We start from the raw sequence: 25198 nt of genomic DNA on the forward strand, positions 1-25198 counted from the left end.
TCCAGCTTCTTTCGCTTACGGCCAAACCACCTTGGGAATGCCTGATCTCGTCCGATCTCAGAAGCCAAGCAGGGTTGGGCTCAGTCAGTACCTAGATGGGAGACTGCCTGGGAATACTGAGTGCTGTAAGCTTTTTATTTTTGAGTTTCAGCCCCATTCATGAAGTGTCATTTAGCAGTTAGCTAGCATAATAAAGGATCTATCTATCTATCTATCTATCTATCTATCTATCTATCTATCTATCTATCTATCTATCTATCTATCTATCTATCTATCTATCTATCTATCTATCTATCTATCTATCTATCTATCTATCTATCTAATCTATGAAAGGCCTTCCAATGTAATTCCTGCCCAGATAGCTGGCTAGCACTCAGATAGCTGGCTGACTAGCTATAACAGGCCTTTAAATCCAGCTTCTTTCGCTTACGGCCAAACCACCTTGGGAACGCCTGATCTCGTCCGATCTCAGAAGCCAAGCAGGGTTGGGCTCAGTCAGTACCTAGATGGGAGACTGCCTGGGAATACTGAGTGCTGTAAGCTTTTTATTTTTGAGTTTCAGCCCCATTCATGAAGTGTCATTTAGCAGTTAGCTAGCATAATAAAGGATCTATCTATCTATCTATCTATCTATCTATCTATCTATCTATCTATCTATCTATCTATCTATCTATCTATCTATCTATCTATCTATCTATCTATCTATCTATCTATCTATCTATCTATCTATCTATCTATCTATCTAATCTATGAAAGGCCTTCCAATGTAATTCCAGCCCAGATAGCTGGCTAGCACTCAGATAGCTGGCTGACTAGCTATAACAGGCCTTTAAATCCAGCTTCTTTCGCTTACGGCCAAACCACCTTGGGAATGCCTGATCTCGTCCGATCTCAGAAGCCAAGCAGGGTTGGGCTCAGTCAGTACCTAGATGGGAGACTGCCTGGGAATACTGAGTGCTGTAAGCTTTTTATTTTTGAGTTTCAGCCCCATTCATGAAGTGTCATTTAGCAGTTAGCTAGCATAATAAAGGATCTATCTATCTATCTATCTATCTATCTATCTATCTATCTATCTATCTATCTATCTATCTATCTATCTATCTATCTATCTATCTATCTATCTATCTATCTATCTATCTATCTATCTATCTATCTATCTATCTATCTATCTAAAAAAGGCCTTCCAATGTAATTCCAGCCCAGATAGCTGGCTAGCACTCAGATAGCTGGCTGACTAGCTATAACAGGCCTTTAAATCCAGCTTCTTTCGCTTACGGCCAAACCACCTTGGGAACGCCTGATCTCGTCCGATCTCAGAAGCCAAGCAGGGTTGGGCTCAGTCAGTACCTAGATGGGAGACTGCCTGGGAATACTGAGTGCTGTAAGCTTTTTATTTTTGAGTTTCAGCCCCATTCATGAAGTGTCATTTAGCAGTTAGCTAGCATAATAAAGGATCTATCTATCTATCTATCTATCTATCTATCTATCTATCTATCTATCTATCTATCTATCTATCTATCTATCTATCTATCTATCTATCTATCTATCTATCTATCTATCTATCTATCTATCTAATCTATGAAAGGCCTTCCAATGTAATTCCAGCCCAGATAGCTGGCTAGCACTCAGATAGCTGGCTGACTAGCTATAACAGGCCTTTAAATCCAACTTCTTTCGCTTACGGCCAAACCACCTTGGGAATGCCTGATCTCGTCCGATCTCAGAAGCCAAGCAGGGTTGGGCTCAGTCAGTACCTAGATGGGAGACTGCCTGGGAATACTGAGTGCTGTAAGCTTTTTATTTTTGAGTTTCAGCCCCATTCATGAAGTGTCATTTAGCAGTTAGCTAGCATAATAAAGGATCTATCTATCTATCTATCTATCTATCTATCTATCTATCTATCTATCTATCTATCTATCTATCTATCTATCTATCTATCTATCTATCTATCTATCTATCTATCTATCTATCTATCTATCTATCTATCTATCTATCTATCTATCTATCTATCTATCTATCTATCTAAAAAAGGCCTTCCAATGTAATTCCAGCCCAGATAGCTGGCTAGCACTCAGATAGCTGGCTGACTAGCTATAACAGGCCTTTAAATCCAGCTTCTTTCGCTTACGGCCAAACCACCTTGGGAACGCCTGATCTCGTCCGATCTCAGAAGCCAAGCAGGGTTGGGCTCAGTCAGTACCTAGATGGGAGACTGCCTGGGAATACTGAGTGCTGTAAGCTTTTTATTTTTGAGTTTCAGCCCCATTCATGAAGTGTCATTTAGCAGTTAGCTAGCATAATAAAGGATCTATCTATCTATCTATCTATCTATCTATCTATCTATCTATCTATCTATCTATCTATCTATCTATCTATCTATCTATCTATCTATCTATCTATCTATCTATCTATCTATCTATCTATCTATCTATCTATCTAATCTATGAAAGGCCTTCCAATGTAATTCCAGCCCAGATAGCTGGCTAGCACTCAGATAGCTGGCTGACTAGCTATAACAGGCCTTTAAATCCAGCTTCTTTCGCTTACGGCCAAACCACCTTGGGAATGCCTGATCTCGTCCGATCTCAGAAGCCAAGCAGGGTTGGGCTCAGTCAGTACCTAGATGGGAGACTGCCTGGGAATACTGAGTGCTGTAAGCTTTTTATTTTTGAGTTTCAGCCCCATTCATGAAGTGTCATTTAGCAGTTAGCTAGCATAATAAAGGATCTATCTATCTATCTATCTATCTATCTATCTATCTATCTATCTATCTATCTATCTATCTATCTATCTATCTATCTATCTATCTATCTATCTATCTATCTATCTATCTATCTATCTATCTATCTATCTAATCTATGAAAGGCCTTCCAATGTAATTCCAGCCCAGATAGCTGGCTAGCACTCAGATAGCTGGCTGACTAGCTATAACAGGCCTTTAAATCCAACTTCTTTCGCTTACGGCCAAACCACCTTGGGAATGCCTGATCTCGTCCGATCTCAGAAGCCAAGCAGGGTTGGGCTCAGTACCTAGATGGGAGACTGCCTGGGAATACTGAGTGCTGTAAGCTTTTTATTTTTGAGTTTCAGCCCCATTCATGAAGTGTCATTTAGCAGTTAGCTAGCATAATAAAGGATCTATCTATCTATCTATCTATCTATCTATCTATCTATCTATCTATCTATCTATCTATCTATCTATCTATCTATCTATCTATCTATCTATCTATCTATCTATCTATCTATCTATCTATCTATCTATCTATCTATCTATCTATCTATCTAAAAAAGGCCTTCCAATGTAATTCCAGCCCAGATAGCTGGCTAGCACTCAGATAGCTGGCTGACTAGCTATAACAGGCCTTTAAATCCAGCTTCTTTCGCTTACGGCCAAACCACCTTGGGAACGCCTGATCTCGTCCGATCTCAGAAGCCAAGCAGGGTTGGGCTCAGTCAGTACCTAGATGGGAGACTGCCTGGGAATACTGAGTGCTGTAAGCTTTTTATTTTTGAGTTTCAGCCCCATTCATGAAGTGTCATTTAGCAGTTAGCTAGCATAATAAAGGATCTATCTATCTATCTATCTATCTATCTATCTATCTATCTATCTATCTATCTATCTATCTATCTATCTATCTATCTATCTATCTATCTATCTATCTATCTATCTATCTATCTATCTATCTATCTATCTATCTATCTATCTATCTAATCTATGAAAGGCCTTCCAATGTAATTCCAGCCCAGATAGCTGGCTAGCACTCAGATAGCTGGCTGACTAGCTATAACAGGCCTTTAAATCCAGCTTCTTTCGCTTACGGCCAAACCACCTTGGGAATGCCTGATCTCGTCCGATCTCAGAAGCCAAGCAGGGTTGGGCTCAGTCAGTACCTAGATGGGAGACTGCCTGGGAATACTGAGTGCTGTAAGCTTTTTATTTTTGAGTTTCAGCCCCATTCATGAAGTGTCATTTAGCAGTTAGCTAGCATAATAAAGGATCTATCTATCTATCTATCTATCTATCTATCTATCTATCTATCTATCTATCTATCTATCTATCTATCTATCTATCTATCTATCTATCTATCTATCTATCTATCTATCTATCTATCTATCTATCTATCTATCTATCTATCTATCTATCTATCTATCTATCTATCTATCTAAAAAAGGCCTTCCAATGTAATTCCAGCCCAGATAGCTGGCTAGCACTCAGATAGCTGGCTGACTAGCTATAACAGGCCTTTAAATCCAGCTTCTTTCGCTTACGGCCAAACCACCTTGGGAACGCCTGATCTCGTCCGATCTCAGAAGCCAAGCAGGGTTGGGCTCAGTCAGTACCTAGATGGGAGACTGCCTGGGAATACTGAGTGCTGTAAGCTTTTTATTTTTGAGTTTCAGCCCCATTCATGAAGTGTCATTTAGCAGTTAGCTAGCATAATAAAGGATCTATCTATCTATCTATCTATCTATCTATCTATCTATCTATCTATCTATCTATCTATCTATCTATCTATCTATCTATCTATCTATCTATCTATCTATCTATCTATCTATCTATCTAATCTATGAAAGGCCTTCCAATGTAATTCCAGCCCAGATAGCTGGCTAGCACTCAGATAGCTGGCTGACTAGCTATAACAGGCCTTTAAATCCAGCTTCTTTCGCTTACGGCCAAACCACCTTGGGAATGCCTGATCTCGTCCGATCTCAGAAGCCAAGCAGGGTTGGGCTCAGTCAGTACCTAGATGGGAGACTGCCTGGGAATACTGAGTGCTGTAAGCTTTTTATTTTTGAGTTTCAGCCCCATTCATGAAGTGTCATTTAGCAGTTAGCTAGCATAATAAAGGATCTATCTATCTATCTATCTATCTATCTATCTATCTATCTATCTATCTATCTATCTATCTATCTATCTATCTATCTATCTATCTATCTATCTATCTATCTATCTATCTATCTATCTATCTATCTATCTATCTATCTATCTATCTATCTATCTATCTATCTATCTATCTATCTATCTATCTATCTATCTATCTATCTATCTATCTATCTATCTATCTATCTATCTATCTATCTATCTATCTATCTATCTATCTATCTATCTATCTATCTATCTATCTATCTATCTATCTATCTATCTATCTATCTATCTATCTATCTATCTATCTATCTATCTATCTATCTATCTATCTATCTATCTATCTATCTATCTATCTATCTATCTATCTATCTATGAAAGGCCTTCCAATGTAATTCCAGCCCAGATAGCTGGCTAGCACTCAGATAGCTGGCTGACTAGCTATAACAGGCCTTTAAATCCAGCTTCTTTCGCTTACGGCCAAACCACCTTGGGAATGCCTGATCTCGTCCGATCTCAGAAGCCAAGCAGGGTTGGGCTCAGTCAGTACCTAGATGGGAGACTGCCTGGGAATACTGAGTGCTGTAAGCTTTTTATTTTTGAGTTTCAGCCCCATTCATGAAGTGTCATTTAGCAGTTAGCTAGCATAATAAAGGATCTATCTATCTATCTATCTATCTATCTATCTATCTATCTATCTATCTATCTATCTATCTATCTATCTATCTATCTATCTATCTATCTATCTATCTATCTATCTATCTATCTATCTATCTATCTATCTATCTATCTATCTATCTATCTAAAAAAGGCCTTCCAATGTAATTCCAGCCCAGATAGCTGGCTAGCACTCAGATAGCTGGCTGACTAGCTATAACAGGCCTTTAAATCCAGCTTCTTTCGCTTACGGCCAAACCACCTTGGGAACGCCTGATCTCGTCCGATCTCAGAAGCCAAGCAGGGTTGGGCTCAGTCAGTACCTAGATGGGAGACTGCCTGGGAATACTGAGTGCTGTAAGCTTTTTATTTTTGAGTTTCAGCCCCATTCATGAAGTGTCATTTAGCAGTTAGCTAGCATAATAAAGGATCTATCTATCTATCTATCTATCTATCTATCTATCTATCTATCTATCTATCTATCTATCTATCTATCTATCTATCTATCTATCTATCTATCTATCTATCTATCTATCTATCTATCTATCTATCTATCTATCTATCTATCTATCTAATCTATGAAAGGCCTTCCAATGTAATTCCAGCCCAGATAGCTGGCTAGCACTCAGATAGCTGGCTGACTAGCTATAACAGGCCTTTAAATCCAGCTTCTTTCGCTTACGGCCAAACCACCTTGGGAATGCCTGATCTCGTCCGATCTCAGAAGCCAAGCAGGGTTGGGCTCAGTCAGTACCTAGATGGGAGACTGCCTGGGAATACTGAGTGCTGTAAGCTTTTTATTTTTGAGTTTCAGCCCCATTCATGAAGTGTCATTTAGCAGTTAGCTAGCATAATAAAGGATCTATCTATCTATCTATCTATCTATCTATCTATCTATCTATCTATCTATCTATCTATCTATCTATCTATCTATCTATCTATCTATCTATCTATCTATCTATCTATCTATCTATCTATCTATCTATCTATCTATCTATCTAATCTATGAAAGGCCTTCCAATGTAATTCCAGCCCAGATAGCTGGCTAGCACTCAGATAGCTGGCTGACTAGCTATAACAGGCCTTTAAATCCAGCTTCTTTCGCTTACGGCCAAACCACCTTGGGAATGCCTGATCTCGTCCGATCTCAGAAGCCAAGCAGGGTTGGGCTCAGTCAGTACCTAGATGGGAGACTGCCTGGGAATACTGAGTGCTGTAAGCTTTTTATTTTTGAGTTTCAGCCCCATTCATGAAGTGTCATTTAGCAGTTAGCTAGCATAATAAAGGATCTATCTATCTATCTATCTATCTATCTATCTATCTATCTATCTATCTATCTATCTATCTATCTATCTATCTATCTATCTATCTATCTATCTATCTATCTATCTATCTATCTATCTATCTATCTATCTATCTATCTATCTATCTATCTATCTATCTATCTATCTATCTATCTATCTAAAAAAGGCCTTCCAATGTAATTCCAGCCCAGATAGCTGGCTAGCACTCAGATAGCTGGCTGACTAGCTATAACAGGCCTTTAAATCCAGCTTCTTTCGCTTACGGCCAAACCACCTTGGGAACGCCTGATCTCGTCCGATCTCAGAAGCCAAGCAGGGTTGGGCTCAGTCAGTACCTAGATGGGAGACTGCCTGGGAATACTGAGTGCTGTAAGCTTTTTATTTTTGAGTTTCAGCCCCATTCATGAAGTGTCATTTAGCAGTTAGCTAGCATAATAAAGGATCTATCTATCTATCTATCTATCTATCTATCTATCTATCTATCTATCTATCTATCTATCTATCTATCTATCTATCTATCTATCTATCTATCTATCTATCTATCTATCTATCTATCTATCTATCTATCTATCTATCTAATCTATGAAAGGCCTTCCAATGTAATTCCAGCCCAGATAGCTGGCTAGCACTCAGATAGCTGGCTGACTAGCTATAACAGGCCTTTAAATCCAGCTTCTTTCGCTTACGGCCAAACCACCTTGGGAATGCCTGATCTCGTCCGATCTCAGAAGCCAAGCAGGGTTGGGCTCAGTCAGTACCTAGATGGGAGACTGCCTGGGAATACTGAGTGCTGTAAGCTTTTTATTTTTGAGTTTCAGCCCCATTCATGAAGTGTCATTTAGCAGTTAGCTAGCATAATAAAGGATCTATCTATCTATCTATCTATCTATCTATCTATCTATCTATCTATCTATCTATCTATCTAATCTATGAAAGGCCTTCCAATGTAATTCCAGCCCAGATAGCTGGCTAGCACTCAGATAGCTGGCTGACTAGCTATAACAGGCCTTTAAATCCAGCTTCTTTCGCTTACGGCCAAACCACCTTGGGAATGCCTGATCTCGTCCGATCTCAGAAGCCAAGCAGGGTTGGGCTCAGTCAGTACCTAGATGGGAGACTGCCTGGGAATACTGAGTGCTGTAAGCTTTTTATTTTTGAGTTTCAGCCCCATTCATGAAGTGTCATTTAGCAGTTAGCTAGCATAATAAAGGATATATCTATCTATCTATCTATCTATCTATCTATCTATCTATCTATCTATCTATCTATCTATCTATCTATCTATCTATCTATCTATCTATCTATCTATCTATCTATCTATCTATCTATCTATCTATCTATCTATCTATCTATCTATCTATCTAATCTATCTATGAAAGGCCTTCCAATGTAATTCCAGCCCAGATAGCTGGCTAGCACTCAGATAGCTGGCTGACTAGCTATAACAGGCCTTTAAATCCAACTTCTTTCGCTTACGGCCAAACCACCTTGGGAATGCCTGATCTCGTCCGATCTCAGAAGCCAAGCAGGGTTGGGCTCAGTCAGTACCTAGATGGGAGACTGCCTGGGAATACTGAGTGCTGTAAGCTTTTTATTTTTGAGTTTCAGCCCCATTCATGAAGTGTCATTTAGCAGTTAGCTAGCATAATAAAGGATCTATCTATCTATCTATCTATCTATCTATCTATCTATCTATCTATCTATCTATCTATCTATCTATCTATCTATCTATCTATCTATCTATCTATCTATCTATCTATCTATCTATCTATCTATCTATCTATCTAAAAAAGGCCTTCCAATGTAATTCCAGCCCAGATAGCTGGCTAGCACTCAGATAGCTGGCTGACTAGCTATAACAGGCCTTTAAATCCAGCTTCTTTCGCTTACGGCCAAACCACCTTGGGAACGCCTGATCTCGTCCGATCTCAGAAGCCAAGCAGGGTTGGGCTCAGTCAGTACCTAGATGGGAGACTGCCTGGGAATACTGAGTGCTGTAAGCTTTTTATTTTTGAGTTTCAGCCCCATTCATGAAGTGTCATTTAGCAGTTAGCTAGCATAATAAAGGATCTATCTATCTATCTATCTATCTATCTATCTATCTATCTATCTATCTATCTATCTATCTATCTATCTATCTATCTATCTATCTATCTATCTATCTATCTATCTATCTATCTATCTATCTATCTATCTAATCTCTTAAAGGCCTTCCAATGTAATTCCAGCCCAGATAGCTGGCTAGCACTCAGATAGCTGGCTGACTAGCTATAACAGGCCTTTAAATCCAGCTTCTTTCGCTTACGGCCAAACCACCTTGGGAATGCCTGATCTCGTCCGATCTCAGAAGCCAAGCAGGGTTGGGCTCAGTCAGTACCTAGATGGGAGACTGCCTGGGAATACTGAGTGCTGTAAGCTTTTTATTTTTGAGTTTCAGCCCCATTCATGAAGTGTCATTTAGCAGTTAGCTAGCATAATAAAGGATCTATCTATCTATCTATCTATCTATCTATCTATCTATCTATCTATCTATCTATCTATCTATCTATCTATCTATCTATCTATCTATCTATCTATCTATCTATCTATCTATCTATCTATCTATCTATCTAAAAAAGGCCTTCCAATGTAATTCCAGCCCAGATAGCTGGCTAGCACTCAGATAGCTGGCTGACTAGCTATAACAGGCCTTTAAATCCAGCTTCTTTCGCTTACGGCCAAACCACCTTGGGAACGCCTGATCTCGTCCGATCTCAGAAGCCAAGCAGGGTTGGGCTCAGTCAGTACCTAGATGGGAGACTGCCTGGGAATACTGAGTGCTGTAAGCTTTTTATTTTTGAGTTTCAGCCCCATTCATGAAGTGTCATTTAGCAGTTAGCTAGCATAATAAAGGATCTATCTATCTATCTATCTATCTATCTATCTATCTATCTATCTATCTATCTATCTATCTATCTATCTATCTATCTATCTATCTATCTATCTATCTATCTATCTATCTATCTATCTATCTATCTAATCTATGAAAGGCCTTCCAATGTAATTCCAGCCCAGATAGCTGGCTAGCACTCAGATAGCTGGCTGACTAGCTATAACAGGCCTTTAAATCCAGCTTCTTTCGCTTACGGCCAAACCACCTTGGGAATGCCTGATCTCGTCCGATCTCAGAAGCCAAGCAGGGTTGGGCTCAGTCAGTACCTAGATGGGAGACTGCCTGGGAATACTGAGTGCTGTAAGCTTTTTATTTTTGAGTTTCAGCCCCATTCATGAAGTGTCATTTAGCAGTTAGCTAGCATAATAAAGGATCTATCTATCTATCTATCTATCTATCTATCTATCTATCTATCTATCTATCTATCTATCTATCTATCTATCTATCTATCTATCTATCTATCTATCTATCTATCTATCTATCTATCTATCTATCTATCTATCTAATCTATGAAAGGCCTTCCAATGTAATTCCAGCCCAGATAGCTGGCTAGCACTCAGATAGCTGGCTGACTAGCTATAACAGGCCTTTAAATCCAGCTTCTTTCGCTTACGGCCAAACCACCTTGGGAATGCCTGATCTCGTCCGATCTCAGAAGCCAAGCAGGGTTGGGCTCAGTCAGTACCTAGATGGGAGACTGCCTGGGAATACTGAGTGCTGTAAGCTTTTTATTTTTGAGTTTCAGCCCCATTCATGAAGTGTCATTTAGCAGTTAGCTAGCATAATAAAGGATCTATCTATCTATCTATCTATCTATCTATCTATCTATCTATCTATCTATCTATCTATCTATCTATCTATCTATCTATCTATCTATCTATCTATCTATCTATCTATCTATCTATCTATCTATCTATCTATCTATCTAAAAAAGGCCTTCCAATGTAATTCCAGCCCAGATAGCTGGCTAGCACTCAGATAGCTGGCTGACTAGCTATAACAGGCCTTTAAATCCAGCTTCTTTCGCTTACGGCCAAACCACCTTGGGAACGCCTGATCTCGTCCGATCTCAGAAGCCAAGCAGGGTTGGGCTCAGTCAGTACCTAGATGGGAGACTGCCTGGGAATACTGAGTGCTGTAAGCTTTTTATTTTTGAGTTTCAGCCCCATTCATGAAGTGTCATTTAGCAGTTAGCTAGCATAATAAAGGATCTATCTATCTATCTATCTATCTATCTATCTATCTATCTATCTATCTATCTATCTATCTATCTATCTATCTATCTATCTATCTATCTATCTATCTATCTATCTATCTATCTATCTATCTATCTATCTATCTAATCTATGAAAGGCCTTCCAATGTAATTCCAGCCCAGATAGCTGGCTAGCACTCAGATAGCTGGCTGACTAGCTATAACAGGCCTTTAAATCCAGCTTCTTTCGCTTACGGCCAAACCACCTTGGGAATGCCTGATCTCGTCCGATCTCAGAAGCCAAGCAGGGTTGGGCTCAGTCAGTACCTAGATGGGAGACTGCCTGGGAATACTGAGTGCTGTAAGCTTTTTATTTTTGAGTTTCAGCCCCATTCATGAAGTGTCATTTAGCAGTTAGCTAGCATAATAAAGGATCTATCTATCTATCTATCTATCTATCTATCTATCTATCTATCTATCTATCTATCTATCTAATCTATGAAAGGCCTTCCAATGTAATTCCAGCCCAGATAGCTGGCTAGCACTCAGATAGCTGGCTGACTAGCTATAACAGGCCTTTAAATCCAGCTTCTTTCGCTTACGGCCAAACCACCTTGGGAATGCCTGATCTCGTCCGATCTCAGAAGCCAAGCAGGGTTGGGCTCAGTCAGTACCTAGATGGGAGACTGCCTGGGAATACTGAGTGCTGTAAGCTTTTTATTTTTGAGTTTCAGCCCCATTCATGAAGTGTCATTTAGCAGTTAGCTAGCATAATAAAGGATCTATCTATCTATCTATCTATCTATCTATCTATCTATCTATCTATCTATCTATCTATCTATCTATCTATCTATCTATCTATCTATCTATCTATCTATCTATCTATCTATCTATCTATCTATCTATCTATCTATTCTATCTATCTATCTATCTATGAAAGGCCTTCCAATGTAATTCCAGCCCAGATAGCTGGCTAGCACTCAGATAGCTGGCTGACTAGCTATAACAGGCCTTTAAATCCAACTTCTTTCGCTTACGGCCAAACCACCTTGGGAATGCCTGATCTCGTCCGATCTCAGAAGCCAAGCAGGGTTGGGCTCAGTCAGTACCTAGATGGGAGACTGCCTGGGAATACTGAGTGCTGTAAGCTTTTTATTTTTGAGTTTCAGCCCCATTCATGAAGTGTCATTTAGCAGTTAGCTAGCATAATAAAGGATCTATCTATCTATCTATCTATCTATCTATCTATCTATCTATCTATCTATCTATCTATCTATCTATCTATCTATCTATCTATCTATCTATCTATCTATCTATCTATCTATCTATCTATCTATCTATCTATCTATCTATCTATCTATCTATCTAAAAAAGGCCTTCCAATGTAATTCCAGCCCAGATAGCTGGCTAGCACTCAGATAGCTGGCTGACTAGCTATAACAGGCCTTTAAATCCAGCTTCTTTCGCTTACGGCCAAACCACCTTGGGAACGCCTGATCTCGTCCGATCTCAGAAGCCAAGCAGGGTTGGGCTCAGTCAGTACCTAGATGGGAGACTGCCTGGGAATACTGAGTGCTGTAAGCTTTTTATTTTTGAGTTTCAGCCCCATTCATGAAGTGTCATTTAGCAGTTAGCTAGCATAATAAAGGATCTATCTATCTATCTATCTATCTATCTATCTATCTATCTATCTATCTATCTATCTATCTATCTATCTATCTATCTATCTATCTATCTATCTATCTATCTATCTAATCTATGAAAGGCCTTCCAATGTAATTCCAGCCCAGATAGCTGGCTAGCACTCAGATAGCTGGCTGACTAGCTATAACAGGCCTTTAAATCCAGCTTCTTTCGCTTACGGCCAAACCACCTTGGGAATGCCTGATCTCGTCCGATCTCAGAAGCCAAGCAGGGTTGGGCTCAGTCAGTACCTAGATGGGAGACTGCCTGGGAATACTGAGTGCTGTAAGCTTTTTATTTTTGAGTTTCAGCCCCATTCATGAAGTGTCATTTAGCAGTTAGCTAGCATAATAAAGGATCTATCTATCTATCTATCTATCTATCTATCTATCTATCTATCTATCTATCTATCTATCTATCTATCTATCTATCTATCTATCTATCTATCTATCTATCTATCTATCTATCTATCTATCTATCTATCTATCTATCTATCTATCTATCTAATCTATGAAAGGCCTTCCAATGTAATTCCAGCCCAGATAGCTGGCTAGCACTCAGATAGCTGGCTGACTAGCTATAACAGGCCTTTAAATCCAGCTTCTTTCGCTTACGGCCAAACCACCTTGGGAATGCCTGATCTCGTCCGATCTCAGAAGCCAAGCAGGGTTGGGCTCAGTCAGTACCTAGATGGGAGACTGCCTGGGAATACTGAGTGCTGTAAGCTTTTTATTTTTGAGTTTCAGCCCCATTCATGAAGTGTCATTTAGCAGTTAGCTAGCATAATAAAGGATCTATCTATCTATCTATCTATCTATCTATCTATCTATCTATCTATCTATCTATCTATCTATCTATCTATCTATCTATCTATCTATCTATCTATCTATCTATCTATCTATCTATCTATTCTATCTATCTATCTATCTATGAAAGGCCTTCCAATGTAATTCCAGCCCAGATAGCTGGCTAGCACTCAGATAGCTGGCTGACTAGCTATAACAGGCCTTTAAATCCAACTTCTTTCGCTTACGGCCAAACCACCTTGGGAATGCCTGATCTCGTCCGATCTCAGAAGCCAAGCAGGGTTGGGCTCAGTCAGTACCTAGATGGGAGACTGCCTGGGAATACTGAGTGCTGTAAGCTTTTTATTTTTGAGTTTCAGCCCCATTCATGAAGTGTCATTTAGCAGTTAGCTAGCATAATAAAGGATCTATCTATCTATCTATCTATCTATCTATCTATCTATCTATCTATCTATCTATCTATCTATCTATCTATCTATCTATCTATCTATCTATCTATCTATCTATCTATCTATCTATCTATCTATCTATCTATCTATCTATCTAAAAAAGGCCTTCCAATGTAATTCCAGCCCAGATAGCTGGCTAGCACTCAGATAGCTGGCTGACTAGCTATAACAGGCCTTTAAATCCAGCTTCTTTCGCTTACGGCCAAACCACCTTGGGAACGCCTGATCTCGTCCGATCTCAGAAGCCAAGCAGGGTTGGGCTCAGTCAGTACCTAGATGGGAGACTGCCTGGGAATACTGAGTGCTGTAAGCTTTTTATTTTTGAGTTTCAGCCCCATTCATGAAGTGTCATTTAGCAGTTAGCTAGCATAATAAAGGATCTATCTATCTATCTATCTATCTATCTATCTATCTATCTATCTATCTATCTATCTATCTATCTATCTATCTATCTATCTATCTATCTATCTATCTATCTATCTATCTATCTAATCTATGAAAGGCCTTCCAATGTAATTCCAGCCCAGATAGCTGGCTAGCACTCAGATAGCTGGCTGACTAGCTATAACAGGCCTTTAAATCCAGCTTCTTTCGCTTACGGCCAAACCACCTTGGGAATGCCTGATCTCGTCCGATCTCAGAAGCCAAGCAGGGTTGGGCTCAGTCAGTACCTAGATGGGAGACTGCCTGGGAATACTGAGTGCTGTAAGCTTTTTATTTTTGAGTTTCAGCCCCATTCATGAAGTGTCATTTAGCAGTTAGCTAGCATAATAAAGGATCTATCTATCTATCTATCTATCTATCTATCTATCTATCTATCTATCTATCTATCTATCTATCTATCTATCTATCTATCTATCTATCTATCTATCTATCTATCTATCTATCTATCTATCTATCTATCTAAAAAAGGCCTTCCAATGTAATTCCAGCCCAGATAGCTGGCTAGCACTCAGATAGCTGGCTGACTAGCTATAACAGGCCTTTAAATCCAGCTTCTTTCGCTTACGGCCAAACCACCTTGGGAACGCCTGATCTCGTCCGATCTCAGAAGCCAAGCAGGGTTGGGCTCAGTCAGTACCTAGATGGGAGACTGCCTGGGAATACTGAGTGCTGTAAGCTTTTTATTTTTGAGTTTCAGCCCCATTCATGAAGTGTCATTTAGCAGTTAGCTAGCATAATAAAGGATCTATCTATCTATCTATCTATCTATCTATCTATCTATCTATCTATCTATCTATCTATCTATCTATCTATCTATCTATCTATCTATCTATCTATCTATCTATCTATCTATCTATCTATCTATCTATCTAATCTATGAAAGGCCTTCCAATGTAATTCCAGCCCAGATAGCTGGCTAGCACTCAGATAGCTGGCTGACTAGCTATAACAGGCCTTTAAATCCAGCTTCTTTCGCTTACGGCCAAACCACCTTGGGAATGCCTGATCTCGTCCGATCTCAGAAGCCAAGCAGGGTTGGGCTCAGTCAGTACCTAGATGGGAGACTGCCTGGGAATACTGAGTGCTGTAAGCTTTTTATTTTTGAGTTTCAGCCCCATTCATGAAGTGTCATTTAGCAGTTAGCTAGCATAATAAAGGATCTATCTATCTATCTATCTATCTATCTATCTATCTATCTATCTATCTATCTATCTATCTAATCTATGAAAGGCCTTCCAATGTAATTCCAGCCCAGATAGCTGGCTAGCACTCAGATAGCTGGCTGACTAGCTATAACAGGCCTTTAAATCCAGCTTCTTTCGCTTACGGCCAAACCACCTTGGGAATGCCTGATCTCGTCCGATCTCAGAAGCCAAGCAGGGTTGGGCTCAGTCAGTACCTAGATGGGAGACTGCCTGGGAATACTGAGTGCTGTAAGCTTTTTATTTTTGAGTTTCAGCCCCATTCATGAAGTGTCATTTAGCAGTTAGCTAGCATAATAAAGGATATATCTATCTATCTATCTATCTATCTATCTATCTATCTATCTATCTATCTATCTATCTATCTATCTATCTATCTATCTATCTATCTATCTATCTATCTATCTATCTATCTATCTATCTATCTATCTATCTATCTATCTATCTATCTATCTATCTATCTAATCTATCTATGAAAGGCCTTCCAATGTAATTCCAGCCCAGATAGCTGGCTAGCACTCAGATAGCTGGCTGACTAGCTATAACAGGCCTTTAAATCCAACTTCTTTCGCTTACGGCCAAACCACCTTGGGAATGCCTGATCTCGTCCGATCTCAGAAGCCAAGCAGGGTTGGGCTCAGTCAGTACCTAGATGGGAGACTGCCTGGGAATACTGAGTGCTGTAAGCTTTTTATTTTTGAGTTTCAGCCCCATTCATGAAGTGTCATTTAGCAGTTAGCTAGCATAATAAAGGATCTATCTATCTATCTATCTATCTATCTATCTATCTATCTATCTATCTATCTATCTATCTATCTATCTATCTATCTATCTATCTATCTATCTATCTATCTATCTATCTATCTATCTATCTATCTATCTATCTATCTAAAAAAGGCCTTCCAATGTAATTCCAGCCCAGATAGCTGGCTAGCACTCAGATAGCTGGCTGACTAGCTATAACAGGCCTTTAAATCCAGCTTCTTTCGCTTACGGCCAAACCACCTTGGGAACGCCTGATCTCGTCCGATCTCAGAAGCCAAGCAGGGTTGGGCTCAGTCAGTACCTAGATGGGAGACTGCCTGGGAATACTGAGTGCTGTAAGCTTTTTATTTTTGAGTTTCAGCCCCATTCATGAAGTGTCATTTAGCAGTTAGCTAGCATAATAAAGGATCTATCTATCTATCTATCTATCTATCTATCTATCTATCTATCTATCTATCTATCTATCTATCTATCTATCTATCTATCTATCTATCTATCTATCTATCTATCTATCTATCTAATCTATGAAAGGCCTTCCAATGTAATTCCAGCCCAGATAGCTGGCTAGCACTCAGATAGCTGGCTGACTAGCTATAACAGGCCTTTAAATCCAGCTTCTTTCGCTTACGGCCAAACCACCTTGGGAATGCCTGATCTCGTCCGATCTCAGAAGCCAAGCAGGGTTGGGCTCAGTCAGTACCTAGATGGGAGACTGCCTGGGAATACTGAGTGCTGTAAGCTTTTTATTTTTGAGTTTCAGCCCCATTCATGAAGTGTCATTTAGCAGTTAGCTAGCATAATAAAGGATCTATCTATCTATCTATCTATCTATCTATCTATCTATCTATCTATCTATCTATCTATCTATCTATCTATCTATCTATCTATCTATCTATCTATCTATCTATCTATCTATCTATCTATCTATCTATCTATCTATCTATCTATCTATCTATCTATCTATCTATCTATCTATCTATCTATCTATCTATCTATCTATCTATCTATCTATCTATCTATCTATCTATCTATCTATCTATCTATCTATCTATCTATCTATCTATCTATCTATCTATCTATCTATCTATCTATCTATCTATCTATCTATCTATCTATCTATCTATCTATCTATCTATCTATCTATCTATCTATCTATCTATCTATCTATCTATCTATCTATCTATCTATCTATCTATGAAAGGCCTTCCAATGTAATTCCAGCCCAGATAGCTGGCTAGCACTCAGATAGCTGGCTGACTAGCTATAACAGGCCTTTAAATCCAACTTCTTTCGCTTACGGCCAAACCACCTTGGGAATGCCTGATCTCGTCCGATCTCAGAAGCCAAGCAGGGTTGGGCTCAGTCAGTACCTAGATGGGAGACTGCCTGGGAATACTGAGTGCTGTAAGCTTTTTATTTTTGAGTTTCAGCCCCATTCATGAAGTGTCATTTAGCAGTTAGCTAGCATAATAAAGGATCTATCTATCTATCTATCTATCTATCTATCTATCTATCTATCTATCTATCTATCTATCTATCTATCTATCTATCTATCTATCTATCTATCTATCTATCTATCTATCTATCTATCTATCTATCTATCTATCTATCTATCTATCTATCTATCTAAAAAAGGCCTTCCAATGTAATTCCAGCCCAGATAGCTGGCTAGCACTCAGATAGCTGGCTGACTAGCTATAACAGGCCTTTAAATCCAGCTTCTTTCGCTTACGGCCAAACCACCTTGGGAACGCCTGATCTCGTCCGATCTCAGAAGCCAAGCAGGGTTGGGCTCAGTCAGTACCTAGATGGGAGACTGCCTGGGAATACTGAGTGCTGTAAGCTTTTTATTTTTGAGTTTCAGCCCCATTCATGAAGTGTCATTTAGCAGTTAGCTAGCATAATAAAGGATCTATCTATCTATCTATCTATCTATCTATCTATCTATCTATCTATCTATCTATCTATCTATCTATCTATCTATCTATCTATCTATCTATCTATCTATCTATCTATCTATCTATCTATCTATCTAATCTATGAAAGGCCTTCCAATGTAATTCCAGCCCAGATAGCTGGCTAGCACTCAGATAGCTGGCTGACTAGCTATAACAGGCCTTTAAATCCAGCTTCTTTCGCTTACGGCCAAACCACCTTGGGAATGCCTGATCTCGTCCGATCTCAGAAGCCAAGCAGGGTTGGGCTCAGTCAGTACCTAGATGGGAGACTGCCTGGGAATACTGAGTGCTGTAAGCTTTTTATTTTTGAGTTTCAGCCCCATTCATGAAGTGTCATTTAGCAGTTAGCTAGCATAATAAAGGATCTATCTATCTATCTATCTATCTATCTATCTATCTATCTATCTATCTATCTATCTATCTATCTATCTATCTATCTATCTATCTATCTATCTATCTATCTATCTATCTATCTATCTATCTATCTATCTATCTATCTATCTAATCTATGAAAGGCCTTCCAATGTAATTCCAGCCCAGATAGCTGGCTAGCACTCAGATAGCTGGCTGACTAGCTATAACAGGCCTTTAAATCCAGCTTCTTTCGCTTACGGCCAAACCACCTTGGGAATGCCTGATCTCGTCCGATCTCAGAAGCCAAGCAGGGTTGGGCTCAGTCAGTACCTAGATGGGAGACTGCCTGGGAATACTGAGTGCTGTAAGCTTTTTATTTTTGAGTTTCAGCCCCATTCATGAAGTGTCATTTAGCAGTTAGCTAGCATAATAAAGGATCTATCTATCTATCTATCTATCTATCTATCTATCTATCTATCTATCTATCTATCTATCTATCTATCTATCTATCTATCTATCTATCTATCTATCTATCTATCTATCTATCTATCTATCTATCTATCTATCTATCTATCTATTCTATCTATCTATCTATCTATGAAAGGCCTTCCAATGTAATTCCAGCCCAGATAGCTGGCTAGCACTCAGATAGCTGGCTGACTAGCTATAACAGGCCTTTAAATCCAACTTCTTTCGCTTACGGCCAAACCACCTTGGGAATGCCTGATCTCGTCCGATCTCAGAAGCCAAGCAGGGTTGGGCTCAGTCAGTACCTAGATGGGAGACTGCCTGGGAATACTGAGTGCTGTAAGCTTTTTATTTTTGAGTTTCAGCCCCATTCATGAAGTGTCATTTAGCAGTTAGCTAGCATAATAAAGGATCTATCTATCTATCTATCTATCTATCTATCTATCTATCTATCTATCTATCTATCTATCTATCTATCTATCTATCTATCTATCTATCTATCTATCTATCTATCTATCTATCTATCTATCTATCTATCTATCTAAAAAAGGCCTTCCAATGTAATTCCAGCCCAGATAGCTGGCTAGCACTCAGATAGCTGGCTGACTAGCTATAACAGGCCTTTAAATCCAGCTTCTTTCGCTTACGGCCAAACCACCTTGGGAACGCCTGATCTCGTCCGATCTCAGAAGCCAAGCAGGGTTGGGCTCAGTCAGTACCTAGATGGGAGACTGCCTGGGAATACTGAGTGCTGTAAGCTTTTTATTTTTGAGTTTCAGCCCCATTCATGAAGTGTCATTTAGCAGTTAGCTAGCATAATAAAGGATCTATCTATCTATCTATCTATCTATCTATCTATCTATCTATCTATCTATCTATCTATCTATCTATCTATCTATCTATCTATCTATCTATCTATCTATCTAATCTATGAAAGGCCTTCCAATGTAATTCCAGCCCAGATAGCTGGCTAGCACTCAGATAGCTGGCTGACTAGCTATAACAGGCCTTTAAATCCAGCTTCTTTCGCTTACGGCCAAACCACCTTGGGAATGCCTGATCTCGTCCGATCTCAGAAGCCAAGCAGGGTTGGGCTCAGTCAGTACCTAGATGGGAGACTGCCTGGGAATACTGAGTGCTGTAAGCTTTTTATTTTTGAGTTTCAGCCCCATTCATGAAGTGTCATTTAGCAGTTAGCTAGCATAATAAAGGATCTATCTATCTATCTATCTATCTATCTATCTATCTATCTATCTATCTATCTATCTATCTATCTATCTATCTATCTATCTATCTATCTATCTATCTATCTATCTATCTATCTATCTATCTATCTATCTATCTATCTATCTATCTATCTATCTATCTATCTATCTATCTATCTATCTATCTATCTATCTATCTATCTATCTATCTATCTATCTATCTATCTATCTATCTATCTATCTATCTATCTATCTATCTATCTATCTATCTATCTATCTATCTATCTATCTATCTATCTATCTATCTATCTATCTATCTATCTATCTATCTATCTATGAAAGGCCTTCCAATGTAATTCCAGCCCAGATAGCTGGCTAGCACTCAGATAGCTGGCTGACTAGCTATAACAGGCCTTTAAATCCAGCTTCTTTCGCTTACGGCCAAACCACCTTGGGAATGCCTGATCTCGTCCGATCTCAGAAGCCAAGCAGGGTTGGGCTCAGTCAGTACCTAGATGGGAGACTGCCTGGGAATACTGAGTGCTGTAAGCTTTTTATTTTTGAGTTTCAGCCCCATTCATGAAGTGTCATTTAGCAGTTAGCTAGCATAATAAAGGATCTATCTATCTATCTATCTATCTATCTATCTATCTATCTATCTATCTATCTATCTATCTATCTATCTATCTATCTATCTATCTATCTATCTATCTATCTATCTATCTATCTATCTAATCTCTTAAAGGCCTTCCAATGTAATTCCAGCCCAGATAGCTGGCTAGCACTCAGATAGCTGGCTGACTAGCTATAACAGGCCTTTAAATCCAGCTTCTTTCGCTTACGGCCAAACCACCTTGGGAATGCCTGATCTCGTCCGATCTCAGAAGCCAAGCAGGGTTGGGCTCAGTCAGTACCTAGATGGGAGACTGCCTGGGAATACTGAGTGCTGTAAGCTTTTTATTTTTGAGTTTCAGCCCCATTCATGAAGTGTCATTTAGCAGTTAGCTAGCATAATAAAGGATCTATCTATCTATCTATCTATCTATCTATCTATCTATCTATCTATCTATCTATCTATCTATCTATCTATCTATCTATCTATCTATCTATCTATCTATCTATCTATCTATCTATCTATCTAAAAAAGGCCTTCCAATGTAATTCCAGCCCAGATAGCTGGCTAGCACTCAGATAGCTGGCTGACTAGCTATAACAGGCCTTTAAATCCAGCTTCTTTCGCTTACGGCCAAACCACCTTGGGAACGCCTGATCTCGTCCGATCTCAGAAGCCAAGCAGGGTTGGGCTCAGTCAGTACCTAGATGGGAGACTGCCTGGGAATACTGAGTGCTGTAAGCTTTTTATTTTTGAGTTTCAGCCCCATTCATGAAGTGTCATTTAGCAGTTAGCTAGCATAATAAAGGATCTATCTATCTATCTATCTATCTATCTATCTATCTATCTATCTATCTATCTATCTATCTATCTATCTATCTATCTATCTATCTATCTATCTATCTATCTAATCTATGAAAGGCCTTCCAATGTAATTCCAGCCCAGATAGCTGGCTAGCACTCAGATAGCTGGCTGACTAGCTATAACAGGCCTTTAAATCCAGCTTCTTTCGCTTACGGCCAAACCACCTTGGGAATGCCTGATCTCGTCCGATCTCAGAAGCCAAGCAGGGTTGGGCTCAGTCAGTACCTAGATGGGAGACTGCCTGGGAATACTGAGTGCTGTAAGCTTTTTATTTTTGAGTTTCAGCCCCATTCATGAAGTGTCATTTAGCAGTTAGCTAGCATAATAAAGGATCTATCTATCTATCTATCTATCTATCTATCTATCTATCTATCTATCTATCTATCTATCTATCTATCTATCTATCTATCTATCTATCTATCTATCTATCTATCTATCTATCTATCTATCTATCTATCTATCTATCTAATCTATGAAAGGCCTTCCAATGTAATTCCAGCCCAGATAGCTGGCTAGCACTCAGATAGCTGGCTGACTAGCTATAACAGGCCTTTAAATCCAGCTTCTTTCGCTTACGGCCAAACCACCTTGGGAATGCCTGATCTCGTCCGATCTCAGAAGCCAAGCAGGGTTGGGCTCAGTCAGTACCTAGATGGGAGACTGCCTGGGAATACTGAGTGCTGTAAGCTTTTTATTTTTGAGTTTCAGCCCCATTCATGAAGTGTCATTTAGCAGTTAGCTAGCATAATAAAGGATCTATCTATCTATCTATCTATCTATCTATCTATCTATCTATCTATCTATCTATCTATCTATCTATCTATCTATCTATCTATCTATCTATCTATCTATCTATCTAATCTATGAAAGGCCTTCCAATGTAATTCCAGCCCAGATAGCTGGCTAGCACTCAGATAGCTGGCTGACTAGCTATAACAGGCCTTTAAATCCAGCTTCTTTCGCTTACGGCCAAACCACCTTGGGAATGCCTGATCTCGTCCGATCTCAGAAGCCAAGCAGGGTTGGGCTCAGTCAGTACCTAGATGGGAGACTGCCTGGGAATACTGAGTGCTGTAAGCTTTTTATTTTTGAGTTTCAGCCCCATTCATGAAGTGTCATTTAGCAGTTAGCTAGCATAATAAAGGATCTATCTATCTATCTATCTATCTATCTATCTATCTATCTATCTATCTATCTATCTATCTAATCTATGAAAGGCCTTCCAATGTAATTCCAGCCCAGATAGCTGGCTAGCACTCAGATAGCTGGCTGACTAGCTATAACAGGCCTTTAAATCCAGCTTCTTTCGCTTACGGCCAAACCACCTTGGGAATGCCTGATCTCGTCCGATCTCAGAAGCCAAGCAGGGTTGGGCTCAGTCAGTACCTAGATGGGAGACTGCCTGGGAATACTGAGTGCTGTAAGCTTTTTATTTTTGAGTTTCAGCCCCATTCATGAAGTGTCATTTAGCAGTTAGCTAGCATAATAAAGGATCTATCTATCTATCTATCTATCTATCTATCTATCTATCTATCTATCTATCTATCTATCTATCTATCTATCTATCTATCTATCTATCTATCTATCTATCTATCTATCTATCTATCTATCTATCTATCTATCTATTCTATCTATCTATCTATCTATGAAAGGCCTTCCAATGTAATTCCAGCCCAGATAGCTGGCTAGCACTCAGATAGCTGGCTGACTAGCTATAACAGGCCTTTAAATCCAACTTCTTTCGCTTACGGCCAAACCACCTTGGGAATGCCTGATCTCGTCCGATCTCAGAAGCCAAGCAGGGTTGGGCTCAGTCAGTACCTAGATGGGAGACTGCCTGGGAATACTGAGTGCTGTAAGCTTTTTATTTTTGAGTTTCAGCCCCATTCATGAAGTGTCATTTAGCAGTTAGCTAGCATAATAAAGGATCTATCTATCTATCTATCTATCTATCTATCTATCTATCTATCTATCTATCTATCTATCTATCTATCTATCTATCTATCTATCTATCTATCTATCTATCTATCTATCTATCTATCTATCTATCTATCTATCTATCTATCTATCTAAAAAAGGCCTTCCAATGTAATTCCAGCCCAGATAGCTGGCTAGCACTCAGATAGCTGGCTGACTAGCTATAACAGGCCTTTAAATCCAGCTTCTTTCGCTTACGGCCAAACCACCTTGGGAACGCCTGATCTCGTCCGATCTCAGAAGCCAAGCAGGGTTGGGCTCAGTCAGTACCTAGATGGGAGACTGCCTGGGAATACTGAGTGCTGTAAGCTTTTTATTTTTGAGTTTCAGCCCCATTCATGAAGTGTCATTTAGCAGTTAGCTAGCATAATAAAGGATCTATCTATCTATCTATCTATCTATCTATCTATCTATCTATCTATCTATCTATCTATCTATCTATCTATCTATCTATCTATCTATCTATCTATCTATCTATCTATCTATCTATCTAATCTATGAAAGGCCTTCCAATGTAATTCCAGCCCAGATAGCTGGCTAGCACTCAGATAGCTGGCTGACTAGCTATAACAGGCCTTTAAATCCAGCTTCTTTCGCTTACGGCCAAACCACCTTGGGAATGCCTGATCTCGTCCGATCTCAGAAGCCAAGCAGGGTTGGGCTCAGTCAGTACCTAGATGGGAGACTGCCTGGGAATACTGAGTGCTGTAAGCTTTTTATTTTTGAGTTTCAGCCCCATTCATGAAGTGTCATTTAGCAGTTAGCTAGCATAATAAAGGATCTATCTATCTATCTATCTATCTATCTATCTATCTATCTATCTATCTATCTATCTATCTATCTATCTATCTATCTATCTATCTATCTATCTATCTATCTATCTATCTATCTATCTATCTATCTATCTATCTAATCTATGAAAGGCCTTCCAATGTAATTCCAGCCCAGATAGCTGGCTAGCACTCAGATAGCTGGCTGACTAGCTATAACAGGCCTTTAAATCCAGCTTCTTTCGCTTACGGCCAAACCACCTTGGGAATGCCTGATCTCGTCCGATCTCAGAAGCCAAGCAGGGTTGGGCTCAGTCAGTACCTAGATGGGAGACTGCCTGGGAATACTGAGTGCTGTAAGCTTTTTATTTTTGAGTTTCAGCCCCATTCATGAAGTGTCATTTAGCAGTTAGCTAGCATAATAAAGGATCTATCTATCTATCTATCTATCTATCTATCTATCTATCTATCTATCTATCTATCTATCTATCTATCTATCTATCTATCTATCTATCTATCTATCTATCTATCTATCTATCTATCTATCTATCTATCTATCTATTCTATCTATCTATCTATCTATGAAAGGCCTTCCAATGTAATTCCAGCCCAGATAGCTGGCTAGCACTCAGATAGCTGGCTGACTAGCTATAACAGGCCTTTAAATCCAACTTCTTTCGCTTACGG

General features: G+C 39.3%; 58 non-coding genes and 1 pseudogene across 58 annotated transcripts; all 59 read left to right on the forward strand.

Annotated features, from left to right (window-relative positions):
• Positions 1–13: 13 nt before the first annotated feature.
• Positions 14–132, forward strand: LOC134306880 (5S ribosomal RNA). Its single transcript, XR_010009542.1, has one exon. It is a non-coding gene; the product is annotated as a 5S ribosomal RNA (ribosomal RNA).
• Positions 133–424: 292 nt separating this feature from the next.
• Positions 425–543, forward strand: LOC134306987 (5S ribosomal RNA). The gene has a single exon (XR_010009606.1). It is a non-coding gene; the product is annotated as a 5S ribosomal RNA (ribosomal RNA).
• Positions 544–847: 304 nt separating this feature from the next.
• On the forward strand, positions 848–966 carry LOC134306881 (5S ribosomal RNA). Its single transcript, XR_010009543.1, has one exon. It is a non-coding gene; the product is annotated as a 5S ribosomal RNA (ribosomal RNA).
• Positions 967–1269: 303 nt separating this feature from the next.
• Positions 1270–1388, forward strand: LOC134306988 (5S ribosomal RNA). The gene has a single exon (XR_010009607.1). It is a non-coding gene; the product is annotated as a 5S ribosomal RNA (ribosomal RNA).
• Positions 1389–1676: 288 nt separating this feature from the next.
• LOC134306882 (5S ribosomal RNA) lies at positions 1677–1795 on the forward strand. The gene has a single exon (XR_010009544.1). It is a non-coding gene; the product is annotated as a 5S ribosomal RNA (ribosomal RNA).
• Positions 1796–2122: 327 nt separating this feature from the next.
• LOC134306989 (5S ribosomal RNA) lies at positions 2123–2241 on the forward strand. The gene has a single exon (XR_010009608.1). It is a non-coding gene; the product is annotated as a 5S ribosomal RNA (ribosomal RNA).
• Positions 2242–2541: 300 nt separating this feature from the next.
• Positions 2542–2660, forward strand: LOC134306883 (5S ribosomal RNA). The gene has a single exon (XR_010009545.1). It is a non-coding gene; the product is annotated as a 5S ribosomal RNA (ribosomal RNA).
• A 296-nt stretch (positions 2661–2956) lies between these two features.
• LOC134306966 (5S ribosomal RNA) lies at positions 2957–3071 on the forward strand (annotated as a pseudogene).
• Positions 3072–3382: 311 nt separating this feature from the next.
• Positions 3383–3501, forward strand: LOC134306990 (5S ribosomal RNA). The gene has a single exon (XR_010009609.1). It is a non-coding gene; the product is annotated as a 5S ribosomal RNA (ribosomal RNA).
• A 312-nt stretch (positions 3502–3813) lies between these two features.
• Positions 3814–3932, forward strand: LOC134306884 (5S ribosomal RNA). Its single transcript, XR_010009546.1, has one exon. It is a non-coding gene; the product is annotated as a 5S ribosomal RNA (ribosomal RNA).
• Positions 3933–4263: 331 nt separating this feature from the next.
• On the forward strand, positions 4264–4382 carry LOC134306991 (5S ribosomal RNA). The gene has a single exon (XR_010009610.1). It is a non-coding gene; the product is annotated as a 5S ribosomal RNA (ribosomal RNA).
• Positions 4383–4666: 284 nt separating this feature from the next.
• Positions 4667–4785, forward strand: LOC134306885 (5S ribosomal RNA). Its single transcript, XR_010009547.1, has one exon. It is a non-coding gene; the product is annotated as a 5S ribosomal RNA (ribosomal RNA).
• A 551-nt stretch (positions 4786–5336) lies between these two features.
• Positions 5337–5455, forward strand: LOC134306886 (5S ribosomal RNA). The gene has a single exon (XR_010009548.1). It is a non-coding gene; the product is annotated as a 5S ribosomal RNA (ribosomal RNA).
• Positions 5456–5766: 311 nt separating this feature from the next.
• Positions 5767–5885, forward strand: LOC134306992 (5S ribosomal RNA). The gene has a single exon (XR_010009611.1). It is a non-coding gene; the product is annotated as a 5S ribosomal RNA (ribosomal RNA).
• Positions 5886–6197: 312 nt separating this feature from the next.
• LOC134306887 (5S ribosomal RNA) lies at positions 6198–6316 on the forward strand. Its single transcript, XR_010009549.1, has one exon. It is a non-coding gene; the product is annotated as a 5S ribosomal RNA (ribosomal RNA).
• Positions 6317–6624: 308 nt separating this feature from the next.
• Positions 6625–6743, forward strand: LOC134306888 (5S ribosomal RNA). The gene has a single exon (XR_010009550.1). It is a non-coding gene; the product is annotated as a 5S ribosomal RNA (ribosomal RNA).
• Positions 6744–7082: 339 nt separating this feature from the next.
• LOC134306993 (5S ribosomal RNA) lies at positions 7083–7201 on the forward strand. Its single transcript, XR_010009612.1, has one exon. It is a non-coding gene; the product is annotated as a 5S ribosomal RNA (ribosomal RNA).
• Positions 7202–7505: 304 nt separating this feature from the next.
• Positions 7506–7624, forward strand: LOC134306890 (5S ribosomal RNA). The gene has a single exon (XR_010009552.1). It is a non-coding gene; the product is annotated as a 5S ribosomal RNA (ribosomal RNA).
• A 228-nt stretch (positions 7625–7852) lies between these two features.
• On the forward strand, positions 7853–7971 carry LOC134306891 (5S ribosomal RNA). The gene has a single exon (XR_010009553.1). It is a non-coding gene; the product is annotated as a 5S ribosomal RNA (ribosomal RNA).
• Positions 7972–8295: 324 nt separating this feature from the next.
• Positions 8296–8414, forward strand: LOC134306892 (5S ribosomal RNA). The gene has a single exon (XR_010009554.1). It is a non-coding gene; the product is annotated as a 5S ribosomal RNA (ribosomal RNA).
• Positions 8415–8709: 295 nt separating this feature from the next.
• LOC134306996 (5S ribosomal RNA) lies at positions 8710–8828 on the forward strand. Its single transcript, XR_010009614.1, has one exon. It is a non-coding gene; the product is annotated as a 5S ribosomal RNA (ribosomal RNA).
• Positions 8829–9124: 296 nt separating this feature from the next.
• On the forward strand, positions 9125–9243 carry LOC134306893 (5S ribosomal RNA). The gene has a single exon (XR_010009555.1). It is a non-coding gene; the product is annotated as a 5S ribosomal RNA (ribosomal RNA).
• Positions 9244–9534: 291 nt separating this feature from the next.
• On the forward strand, positions 9535–9653 carry LOC134306997 (5S ribosomal RNA). Its single transcript, XR_010009615.1, has one exon. It is a non-coding gene; the product is annotated as a 5S ribosomal RNA (ribosomal RNA).
• Positions 9654–9945: 292 nt separating this feature from the next.
• LOC134306894 (5S ribosomal RNA) lies at positions 9946–10064 on the forward strand. The gene has a single exon (XR_010009556.1). It is a non-coding gene; the product is annotated as a 5S ribosomal RNA (ribosomal RNA).
• Positions 10065–10364: 300 nt separating this feature from the next.
• Positions 10365–10483, forward strand: LOC134306896 (5S ribosomal RNA). The gene has a single exon (XR_010009557.1). It is a non-coding gene; the product is annotated as a 5S ribosomal RNA (ribosomal RNA).
• Positions 10484–10782: 299 nt separating this feature from the next.
• LOC134306998 (5S ribosomal RNA) lies at positions 10783–10901 on the forward strand. The gene has a single exon (XR_010009616.1). It is a non-coding gene; the product is annotated as a 5S ribosomal RNA (ribosomal RNA).
• A 300-nt stretch (positions 10902–11201) lies between these two features.
• Positions 11202–11320, forward strand: LOC134306897 (5S ribosomal RNA). The gene has a single exon (XR_010009558.1). It is a non-coding gene; the product is annotated as a 5S ribosomal RNA (ribosomal RNA).
• A 228-nt stretch (positions 11321–11548) lies between these two features.
• LOC134306898 (5S ribosomal RNA) lies at positions 11549–11667 on the forward strand. Its single transcript, XR_010009559.1, has one exon. It is a non-coding gene; the product is annotated as a 5S ribosomal RNA (ribosomal RNA).
• Positions 11668–11983: 316 nt separating this feature from the next.
• Positions 11984–12102, forward strand: LOC134306899 (5S ribosomal RNA). Its single transcript, XR_010009560.1, has one exon. It is a non-coding gene; the product is annotated as a 5S ribosomal RNA (ribosomal RNA).
• Positions 12103–12417: 315 nt separating this feature from the next.
• Positions 12418–12536, forward strand: LOC134306999 (5S ribosomal RNA). Its single transcript, XR_010009617.1, has one exon. It is a non-coding gene; the product is annotated as a 5S ribosomal RNA (ribosomal RNA).
• Positions 12537–12808: 272 nt separating this feature from the next.
• LOC134306900 (5S ribosomal RNA) lies at positions 12809–12927 on the forward strand. Its single transcript, XR_010009561.1, has one exon. It is a non-coding gene; the product is annotated as a 5S ribosomal RNA (ribosomal RNA).
• A 316-nt stretch (positions 12928–13243) lies between these two features.
• LOC134306902 (5S ribosomal RNA) lies at positions 13244–13362 on the forward strand. The gene has a single exon (XR_010009563.1). It is a non-coding gene; the product is annotated as a 5S ribosomal RNA (ribosomal RNA).
• Positions 13363–13662: 300 nt separating this feature from the next.
• On the forward strand, positions 13663–13781 carry LOC134306903 (5S ribosomal RNA). The gene has a single exon (XR_010009564.1). It is a non-coding gene; the product is annotated as a 5S ribosomal RNA (ribosomal RNA).
• A 303-nt stretch (positions 13782–14084) lies between these two features.
• LOC134307000 (5S ribosomal RNA) lies at positions 14085–14203 on the forward strand. Its single transcript, XR_010009618.1, has one exon. It is a non-coding gene; the product is annotated as a 5S ribosomal RNA (ribosomal RNA).
• Positions 14204–14483: 280 nt separating this feature from the next.
• On the forward strand, positions 14484–14602 carry LOC134306904 (5S ribosomal RNA). Its single transcript, XR_010009565.1, has one exon. It is a non-coding gene; the product is annotated as a 5S ribosomal RNA (ribosomal RNA).
• Positions 14603–14893: 291 nt separating this feature from the next.
• On the forward strand, positions 14894–15012 carry LOC134307001 (5S ribosomal RNA). The gene has a single exon (XR_010009619.1). It is a non-coding gene; the product is annotated as a 5S ribosomal RNA (ribosomal RNA).
• A 296-nt stretch (positions 15013–15308) lies between these two features.
• On the forward strand, positions 15309–15427 carry LOC134306905 (5S ribosomal RNA). Its single transcript, XR_010009566.1, has one exon. It is a non-coding gene; the product is annotated as a 5S ribosomal RNA (ribosomal RNA).
• Positions 15428–15655: 228 nt separating this feature from the next.
• Positions 15656–15774, forward strand: LOC134306906 (5S ribosomal RNA). Its single transcript, XR_010009567.1, has one exon. It is a non-coding gene; the product is annotated as a 5S ribosomal RNA (ribosomal RNA).
• Positions 15775–16106: 332 nt separating this feature from the next.
• On the forward strand, positions 16107–16225 carry LOC134306907 (5S ribosomal RNA). Its single transcript, XR_010009568.1, has one exon. It is a non-coding gene; the product is annotated as a 5S ribosomal RNA (ribosomal RNA).
• Positions 16226–16524: 299 nt separating this feature from the next.
• Positions 16525–16643, forward strand: LOC134307002 (5S ribosomal RNA). The gene has a single exon (XR_010009620.1). It is a non-coding gene; the product is annotated as a 5S ribosomal RNA (ribosomal RNA).
• Positions 16644–16923: 280 nt separating this feature from the next.
• On the forward strand, positions 16924–17042 carry LOC134306908 (5S ribosomal RNA). The gene has a single exon (XR_010009569.1). It is a non-coding gene; the product is annotated as a 5S ribosomal RNA (ribosomal RNA).
• A 551-nt stretch (positions 17043–17593) lies between these two features.
• Positions 17594–17712, forward strand: LOC134306909 (5S ribosomal RNA). The gene has a single exon (XR_010009570.1). It is a non-coding gene; the product is annotated as a 5S ribosomal RNA (ribosomal RNA).
• Positions 17713–18027: 315 nt separating this feature from the next.
• Positions 18028–18146, forward strand: LOC134307003 (5S ribosomal RNA). Its single transcript, XR_010009621.1, has one exon. It is a non-coding gene; the product is annotated as a 5S ribosomal RNA (ribosomal RNA).
• Positions 18147–18438: 292 nt separating this feature from the next.
• Positions 18439–18557, forward strand: LOC134306910 (5S ribosomal RNA). Its single transcript, XR_010009571.1, has one exon. It is a non-coding gene; the product is annotated as a 5S ribosomal RNA (ribosomal RNA).
• Positions 18558–18865: 308 nt separating this feature from the next.
• On the forward strand, positions 18866–18984 carry LOC134306911 (5S ribosomal RNA). The gene has a single exon (XR_010009572.1). It is a non-coding gene; the product is annotated as a 5S ribosomal RNA (ribosomal RNA).
• A 324-nt stretch (positions 18985–19308) lies between these two features.
• On the forward strand, positions 19309–19427 carry LOC134306913 (5S ribosomal RNA). The gene has a single exon (XR_010009574.1). It is a non-coding gene; the product is annotated as a 5S ribosomal RNA (ribosomal RNA).
• A 295-nt stretch (positions 19428–19722) lies between these two features.
• On the forward strand, positions 19723–19841 carry LOC134307004 (5S ribosomal RNA). The gene has a single exon (XR_010009622.1). It is a non-coding gene; the product is annotated as a 5S ribosomal RNA (ribosomal RNA).
• Positions 19842–20109: 268 nt separating this feature from the next.
• On the forward strand, positions 20110–20228 carry LOC134306914 (5S ribosomal RNA). Its single transcript, XR_010009575.1, has one exon. It is a non-coding gene; the product is annotated as a 5S ribosomal RNA (ribosomal RNA).
• Positions 20229–20719: 491 nt separating this feature from the next.
• LOC134306915 (5S ribosomal RNA) lies at positions 20720–20838 on the forward strand. Its single transcript, XR_010009576.1, has one exon. It is a non-coding gene; the product is annotated as a 5S ribosomal RNA (ribosomal RNA).
• A 284-nt stretch (positions 20839–21122) lies between these two features.
• On the forward strand, positions 21123–21241 carry LOC134306916 (5S ribosomal RNA). The gene has a single exon (XR_010009577.1). It is a non-coding gene; the product is annotated as a 5S ribosomal RNA (ribosomal RNA).
• Positions 21242–21524: 283 nt separating this feature from the next.
• LOC134307005 (5S ribosomal RNA) lies at positions 21525–21643 on the forward strand. The gene has a single exon (XR_010009623.1). It is a non-coding gene; the product is annotated as a 5S ribosomal RNA (ribosomal RNA).
• A 268-nt stretch (positions 21644–21911) lies between these two features.
• LOC134306917 (5S ribosomal RNA) lies at positions 21912–22030 on the forward strand. The gene has a single exon (XR_010009578.1). It is a non-coding gene; the product is annotated as a 5S ribosomal RNA (ribosomal RNA).
• Positions 22031–22334: 304 nt separating this feature from the next.
• On the forward strand, positions 22335–22453 carry LOC134306918 (5S ribosomal RNA). Its single transcript, XR_010009579.1, has one exon. It is a non-coding gene; the product is annotated as a 5S ribosomal RNA (ribosomal RNA).
• A 272-nt stretch (positions 22454–22725) lies between these two features.
• LOC134306919 (5S ribosomal RNA) lies at positions 22726–22844 on the forward strand. The gene has a single exon (XR_010009580.1). It is a non-coding gene; the product is annotated as a 5S ribosomal RNA (ribosomal RNA).
• Positions 22845–23072: 228 nt separating this feature from the next.
• On the forward strand, positions 23073–23191 carry LOC134306920 (5S ribosomal RNA). Its single transcript, XR_010009581.1, has one exon. It is a non-coding gene; the product is annotated as a 5S ribosomal RNA (ribosomal RNA).
• Positions 23192–23507: 316 nt separating this feature from the next.
• LOC134306921 (5S ribosomal RNA) lies at positions 23508–23626 on the forward strand. Its single transcript, XR_010009582.1, has one exon. It is a non-coding gene; the product is annotated as a 5S ribosomal RNA (ribosomal RNA).
• Positions 23627–23933: 307 nt separating this feature from the next.
• On the forward strand, positions 23934–24052 carry LOC134307007 (5S ribosomal RNA). Its single transcript, XR_010009625.1, has one exon. It is a non-coding gene; the product is annotated as a 5S ribosomal RNA (ribosomal RNA).
• A 284-nt stretch (positions 24053–24336) lies between these two features.
• LOC134306922 (5S ribosomal RNA) lies at positions 24337–24455 on the forward strand. Its single transcript, XR_010009583.1, has one exon. It is a non-coding gene; the product is annotated as a 5S ribosomal RNA (ribosomal RNA).
• Positions 24456–24755: 300 nt separating this feature from the next.
• On the forward strand, positions 24756–24874 carry LOC134306924 (5S ribosomal RNA). Its single transcript, XR_010009585.1, has one exon. It is a non-coding gene; the product is annotated as a 5S ribosomal RNA (ribosomal RNA).
• The last annotated feature ends 324 nt before the right edge of the window (positions 24875–25198 follow it).

The sequence above is a fragment of the Trichomycterus rosablanca genome, unplaced genomic scaffold, assembly GCF_030014385.1.
Source record: "Trichomycterus rosablanca isolate fTriRos1 unplaced genomic scaffold, fTriRos1.hap1 scaffold_231, whole genome shotgun sequence".
NCBI classification, from domain to species: Eukaryota; Metazoa; Chordata; class Actinopteri; order Siluriformes; family Trichomycteridae; genus Trichomycterus; species Trichomycterus rosablanca.